This window comes from Ixodes scapularis, unplaced genomic scaffold (assembly GCF_016920785.2).
Source record: "Ixodes scapularis isolate PalLabHiFi unplaced genomic scaffold, ASM1692078v2 ptg001158l_1___fragment_3__unscaffolded, whole genome shotgun sequence".
NCBI lineage: Eukaryota > Metazoa > Arthropoda > Arachnida > Ixodida > Ixodidae > Ixodes > Ixodes scapularis.
The window spans coordinates 3,897,501-3,905,000 of record NW_024610108.1 but is presented as its reverse complement, the minus strand read 5'-3'; the positions used below and the strand labels follow the sequence as shown (position 1 = coordinate 3,905,000).

General features: G+C 46.1%; 2 non-coding genes across 2 annotated transcripts; both read right to left on the bottom strand.

Annotated features, from left to right (window-relative positions):
* Positions 1 to 707: 707 nt before the first annotated feature.
* On the bottom strand, positions 708 to 860 carry LOC120845752. Its single transcript, XR_005716893.1, has one exon. It is a non-coding gene; the product is annotated as a 5.8S ribosomal RNA (ribosomal RNA).
* Positions 861 to 1,293: 433 nt separating this feature from the next.
* On the bottom strand, positions 1,294 to 3,109 carry LOC120845579. The gene has a single exon (XR_005716781.1). It is a non-coding gene; the product is annotated as a small subunit ribosomal RNA (ribosomal RNA).
* Positions 3,110 to 7,500: the final 4,391 nt, after the last annotated feature.

The following is a 7,500-nucleotide window of genomic DNA, read 5'->3' as shown; positions in this document are numbered from 1 at the left end:
TCGCCTGATGTGAGGTCGACAATCTTTTTTTTTATTTTGTGCGCTTTCCAACAAAAACTTCGCCTCCTTACCACATGTCAAAAACACAAAAGGATGGCGAACTAACAGTTGTTGTACACACGCTTTGCATCGCTTTCGATTCGACAAAAAAGAAAGCGCGCAATCCAACGGCATTCCCCTACTGGATGGCTCCAGTATTCATCGGGGACGCGAAGGTCTTAGACTGACGGAAGGCTACGACGCAAAAAACTTTCCTCCCAGAAGCGTTTTTCTTTTTTTTGTGCAAATCAACGCCACGAGATTTACATTTGCCGACGCCGCGTTTCAACGCGCCAACGCCAACTCCGTCCCACGGTTTTTCCACTCGAACAACATCCACGCCAAAGAAAACAGAATCGATCGAAAAGAAACCGTTTCAAATCTCCGTTTCTAACGCACCGACGTCACAGCGCCGTTCAACGTGCGAAAGATTTTTTTGGTACGGGATTTTCCACAAACGGTATCCATCGAGTTTCGTTTTCCCATGCAGTGTTCGATAAAAACTCGTAGGAGGAGGAGGACTGGTTAAGCGCACGCGTGCAATCGCACCACTCGTGCATTTGCTCAAAGAAAACGCAACGCAAGAAAGCATAAAACTGCGTGCTGCCCACGATCCGACACAGTCAAAACGAGGTAGAAAACAAATTCTCCTCTCTTGATATATGATCCGACCCTCACACAGACGAAGCCACGGGAAGGCCCGAGGCCGCAATGTGCGTTCAAAGAGTAAGTGCTCAGTGTGTCCTGCAATTCACACCAAGTCTCGCAGCTGGCTGCGTTCTTCATCGACCCGAGAACCGAGTGATCCACCGCTTAGAGTCGTGTTTTTGGATTTTTCAATCAGTACGACAAAACACAAGTTGTTGTTTTTTTTCGCGCCCGGCACATCCCATGCCATCTCGAAAGCGCAAAAAAAAGCTTCTTCTCAAACGCCTCTTCGTTAATCAAAACAAAAGGGCGATCCTCGAGAAGAGACGAAAAAGGGGGCGATGCGCCTTTTGTAACCCGCGGATTGTCCCGGTGCACTTGAAATCTCCTCTCAATCGAGGCAGCAGAGGGCTCCCGCTGGACGCATCATCGAAAGGAACGGAGGCCACCCAAAGAAAAAGGCACATCCGAACCACAGTTGTTTTTTTTTTTGTGCCGTCCCGACGGCATCCAAGCTTGGTCGGGATCGGCGCCAGATAAATTCGCACATCGAGTCCATTCCCCGTACAAGAGGAAGAAGACAAAACGATGCCAAATAACATCCGGTAATGATCCTTCCGCAGGTTCACCTACGGAAACCTTGTTACGACTTTTACTTCCTCTAAATGATCAAGTTTGGTCATCTTTCCAACACACCGGCGCAACCGAAAGGCCGCTCCGGGTATCGGTCCGAAGACCTCACTAAATCATTCAATCGGTAGTAGCGACGGGCGGTGTGTACAAAGGGCAGGGACGTAATCAACGCGAGCTTATGACTCGCGCTTACTGGAAATTCCTCGTTCAAGGGGAACAATTGCAAGCCCCTATCCCAATCACGAAGGAGGTTCCACGGGTTACCCAGTCTTTACAGACAGGGATAAAAACACGCTGCTTCCTTCAGTGTAGCGCGCGTGCGGCCCCGGACATCTAAGGGCATCACAGACCTGTTATTGCTCTGTTTCGTGCGGCTAGGAGCCGCTTGTCCCTCTAAGAAGGGTGCAAGGTGCAGAGAACCACGCACCTATTTAATAGGCTAGAGTCTCGTTCGTTATCGGAATTAACCAGACAAATCGCTCCACCAACTAAGAACGGCCATGCACCACCATCCACCGAATCAAGAAAGAGCTCTCAATCTGTCAATCCTCCCAGTGTCCGGGCCGGGTAAGTTTTCCCGTGTTGAGTCAAATTAAGCCGCAGGCTCCACTACTGGTGGTGCCCTTCCGTCAATTCCTTTAAGTTTCAGCTTTGCAACCATACTTCCCCCGGAACCCAAATACTTTGGTTTCCCGGAAGCTGCCCGCCGAGTCATTTGAGTAACTCAGGCGGATCGCTGGTTGGCATCGTTTATGGTTAGAACTAGGGCGGTATCTGATCGCCTTCGAACCTCTAACTTTCGTTCTTGATCAATGAAAACATTCTTGGCAAATGCTTTCGCAGTAGTTCGTCTTGCGACGGTCCAAGAATTTCACCTCTAGCGCCGCAATACGAATGCCCCCGTCTGTCCCTCTTAATCATTATCCTGTATTCCAAAAACCAACAGAACAGAAACAGGATCTTGTTCTATTATTCCATGCACTGTTATTCAGGCGAATCGCCTGCGTTGAGCACTCTAATTTTTTCAAAGTAAACGCGCCGGCCAAAGCAAGGCACCTGATGAAGGGAACCAAACCACGACAGGCATGATGTTCAGCACGGGCCGTAACGTGGTGTCCACGCACTTCCCGCCTGTAACTGAGATCCAACTACGAGCTTTTTAACCGCAGCAACTTTAGTATACGCTGTTGGAGCTGGAATTACCGCGGCTGCTGGCACCAGACTTGCCCTCCAATGGATCCTCGTTAAAGGATTTAGAGTGTACTCATTTCAATTACGGGGCCTCAAAAGAGTCCCGTATTGTTATTTTTCGTCACTACCTCCCCGTGCCGGGAGTGGGTAATTTGCGCGCCTGCTGCCTTCCTTGGATGTGGTAGCCGTTTCTCAGGCTCCCTCTCCGGAATCGAACCCTGATTCTCCGTTACCCGTAACAACCATGGTAGGCGCATAACCTACCATCGACAGTTGATAAGGCAGACACTTGAAAGAAACGTCGCCGGCTCGTGGCCGTGCGATCAGCACAAAGTTATCCAGAGTCACCACACAAAACGGACCGAAGCCCGATTGATCTTGGTCTAATAAAAGCACCCGTCGCCCCGAGGGGCTTCGGGCTCACTGCATGTATTAGCTCTAGAATTGCCACAGTTATCCAAGTAGGAAGAAACGATCTAAGGAACCATAACTGATTTAATGAGCCATTCGCGGTTTCGCCTTGTTTCGGCATGTACTTAGACATGCATGGCTTAATCTTTGAGACAAGCATATGACTACTGGCAGGATCAACCAGGTAATCTTTTCGTGGTGGGTCGCCCAAAACCCTACCAACGCGCGGACGCGGGGCCACCGTCAGGCGCCCCTTACGAACCGCAAACACACACAACGCTTAGGAATTACTTCCAAATCCAAGAAGAAATGAAGCACGTTCGAGCGCGCAGCCGGAATATCCCCGACCGAGGTCGGTACCGACGCGGCAAGAAGCGCATAAATTTCTTTCTCGTCGTAGCAACAGAAAGTCGTACGCCAAAAAAATCATTGACGACGCCTTCGCAGCGTTGCCGAGCTTTCAGGTCCCGTGAGGACGCGAGGACGCACCCCGGCCTTCGGTCAGAACGCACTCGTCATTTCACACCGTTCGGTTAGCGCGGACGCTCCGAAACACCCTCCTCTCGCATTCGTTTTCAAGACACAGGTGCACCCGAGAACCGACCCCAACGGCAGACGCCAGAGATCGCAGGTACCTTGCTGTAACGACCATGCGGCGGAGGCAGCGGCCGAGACGGCGACGAAAGGCGTCGGCGACGTCGTCAGACGCCGCTCGCACCAATCGAACGCTCGACAGACCCCACCTCCACATAATAGCACCGATAAGTATAAAGAAGATCCTTCAAGAGCATTCTGTACATAGTTTGTGGTTATCAGTTTCGGTGACTGACTGACTGACTTACTGTCTCTCACTTATGTGGCTCCTCGTTATTCAGTATCATTTATTTGTCCTTCTTTCTTTCTTATTTTTTCCCCTCTCTCTCTCCTTATATATATATATATATATATATATATATATATATATATATATATATATAAATGTTCTTTTTTTCCTGTCTGCCTCTATGTATACATACATACGTACATACATCCTACCCCTATAAAAAAAATTATTTCTCGCTTTTTATTAAAAACGTGCTGACCCCTGCTTGACTCTGATTACTTCTTTTCGACTTTCAGTTCATGTTAACATGGTCAACAGAAAGTTTATCGACTTTGTTATTACAAAGTAAACCAATATTTACACGGGGCGTTTCATGCGTTTTGAATTGTGTCAGAGCCGAACAATGAGCGCTATAGTAAGTGAGATTGTCACTGCTTTTAATCCGAATGCTCGCGGTATCGCGCGTGTTTACGGCAGGCTTCATAATAGGCAATTTTCTTTCTTTACACTACTCTTCTTTGCTCACTTCATTGTTTCTACCATTGGTTTCGTTTGGAAGGCCCCGCCACTTAGTTCCCAACAAAGTCCCCTCAAGGAACGAAGTGAGAAGCACGGGATTAACAAAAGAAAAAGATGCGTGTTTTCTAGCGGTTACCCGTGTCGCTTTGCGACACGGGCTTTCTGGCGCTTTCAACTGGGCGAGAGCCGAACAATTTACCCTACTGCACTTGCGACGGGCAGCGCTTTCAAACGGAATACTGGAAATCTCGCTTACTCTTCTGGCAAGTTTGATAGGAGACAAATATTATTCTTTTCACGCGAATTGTTCGCTCTATTTCTAATCTCTCTCTTCCGTGTCCTTGGCATGGAACGCCCGCTTCGTCTCCCACAAAGTACTTCCGAGGAATCAAGTGCAAATCACGCGACTTTAAAATGTGCGTGTTTTCTAGCGGTTACCCGTGTCGCCAGGCGACACGGGCTTTCTGGCGCTTTCAACTGGGCGAGAGCCGAACAATTTACCCTACTACACTTGCGACGGGCAGCGCTTTCAAACGGAATACTGGAAATCTCGCTTACTTTTCTGGCAAGTTTGATAGGAGACAAATATTATTCTTTTCACGCGAATTGTTCGCTCTATTTCTAATCTCTCTCTTCCGTGTCCTTGGCATGGAACGCCCGCTTCGTCTCCCACAAAGTACTTCCGAGGAATCAAGTGCAAATCACGCGACTTTAAAATGTGCGTGTTTTCTAGCGGTTACCCTTGTCGCGAGGCGACACGTGCTTTCTGGCGCTTTCAACTGGGCGAGAGCCGAACACTGTACACTACTGCACTTGCGACGGGCAGCGCTTTCAAACGGAATACTGGAGATGTCGCGTGCTTTACTGCCAAGCTCAATAAGAGACGAATTTCTTTCTTTTCACGGGAATTATTTCCTCTATTTCTAATCTCGCTCTTTCGTTTCATTGGGAAAGAACGCACGCTTAGTTAGCCGCAAAGCAGTCTGAATTAATCACGTCCAAAGTACAGAATTTTACAATATATAGTGTTTTTACCGGTTGACCGCGTCAGAAAGCGTACCTTTCCGACGAGGTCTGTGTCGCTTTGACGTGAGCGGGAGCAAGGCGATTTGGGCTAGTGCACGCGAGATTGGCAGCGCTTCAAATTCCAGTACTGTAGATATTGCGTGCATTTTTTACACGCTTGAGGATGTGGGATTTTCTTTCTTGTGACGTGACCCGTTTGTCAAATTGTGTCTCGCTTTTTGGTATCGTTTAAGAAGCCCGTCCGCTTACAATCCTAAAAAAGAAAAAAAAAAAAGAAATTAGTAAAGAAAGACGCCCATACTTTTTTGTTGCTCTTTCTTTTATTATCTGCGCAGGATTTTAATTTGTGTAAGTTTTGTTTACCGTCCCGACTACGTAGGCGTTCGTACATGCCCGTCCTCGCGCCTCGAATTGTGTGCGAGCGAAATCAATCTCCCCAAGCTAGCTTCATAAATTGCTCGAAAATCGAACGTGAGGAAAGCCAGAGATACGTGGTTTTCACAGGTCGTGCAAGATTAATCCATAAAGTGCGATATTGGTATATATATATATACATACATACATACACATACATGATTTCTGTGACAAATAGGAAGACAAAAAGACCATGTTCAAGCATAATATAGGAACATTGACACTTTGCACACACAAGGGAGGTCAAATGGCAGGTTTTTCTTCCTTGTGCAGGAAACTTTATTGTAATGTCAGAAGGGAAGTTCCACTCTAGAATTGTGCGCTCAATAAAGGAGGAAAGGGAATGCACTTGAAAACCTTCACAGTTCAAGTAAGAAAACATTTCGAAACGACAGTTTTTTTTCTTGCAGGGAGGAGAAGAGGGGAGAGAGGGAGGGAGGGAGGGAGGGAGGGAAGGAAGGAAGGAAGGGGGGGGGGGGTGCCATGCACGGTGAAGACCAGAGTGTCGAACCGAAAACCGATGCGAACGAAAAACCGGAACCGAGGAGTTAGTTTCAGCCGAACCGAAACTGACCCGCCAACTTGGAACTGTACGGAAGAAAATATAACTGTCTATTAGTCTGACGATGAATTGAAGTACAAGGGTATACGGCAGGGATAGCTGAAAAAAAAAAAAGGCTCTATGGACTTGGAGCGGCAGCCCAAAGTCGATGACGACGAAAAGAAAGCACACAGTTTCGGAAAACAGGCGGTAAGAAAGCGACAAATTAAGTAGCCGTCATGTCGAGTTGATTGCTTAGCTCTATTTAAGATGAAGGAAAAAAAAAGTAGCACAATTGATGCTTACTTGCTAAATTGAATCAACCATTATCTTGTAAAGAAAAAAAACCTCAAATGCCAATCACCTGTATTTTAGGCGACCCAACAGACTGATAACTTTTAAATTCAGGCTAAAATATAACACACAAAAAAAAAACAAGGAAAGACAGATATGTATGTAGCTTGTCATTTACTGCTCCATCAAATTTAAATAAAGCAATTTATTTCTCGGCACCTGAAAATAAGCGAACCCTACAAATGAATGGAAAGATACCCGTTTGCACTCTTGAAATAGTGCCTATTACGAAAAGAAGCACCAGGTAAATATAATATCACTTTAGCTTCTTCTTTTTCTTTTTAATACGGTACGCTGTTGGTTCATCTTAGTAAAATATATAAAATAGCGCAAAAAAGACGAGGACAAGGAGTATACAGGACAGGCACTCACTTTCAACTAGTTTTATCCAGGAAAAGTAAACATACATATATAGCTTTTATTCACGATAAGTGCCGAGGGCAGCCGAGAAGGCGGCAATAGCCCCGGATGGTTTGATCGTGCTGGGAGACACCAGCATCCCAGCTCAAATACCTTCTACCCTTAAGAATATGTGCTGCTTTGCCTGTCGTGTGTATATACATGTTCACTTTTCCTGAATGAAACTAGTTCAACATCAGTGCCTGTCCTGTATACCTCTTGTTCTTTTATTTGTTGTGCTATTTTAATGTCCTACATTACTTTTGTGCTCCCGCAAATCGAAGCAAACCAATAAAAAATTCGGTTCGACACTCTGGTGGAAACTAAAAGCTTAGAAAGAAAGAGGAAAAAAAGAAAAAGGAAAACATTTCTACAATAATGATAAGCAGGAGGAGGAGGAGGAGAACAAGAAGGCTAATAATGTGGAAAAAAAAGACACGACCCAAATAAATCAATACAAAGGATGGTATAAGTCATGCATACTTACCACATGTAAAATTAA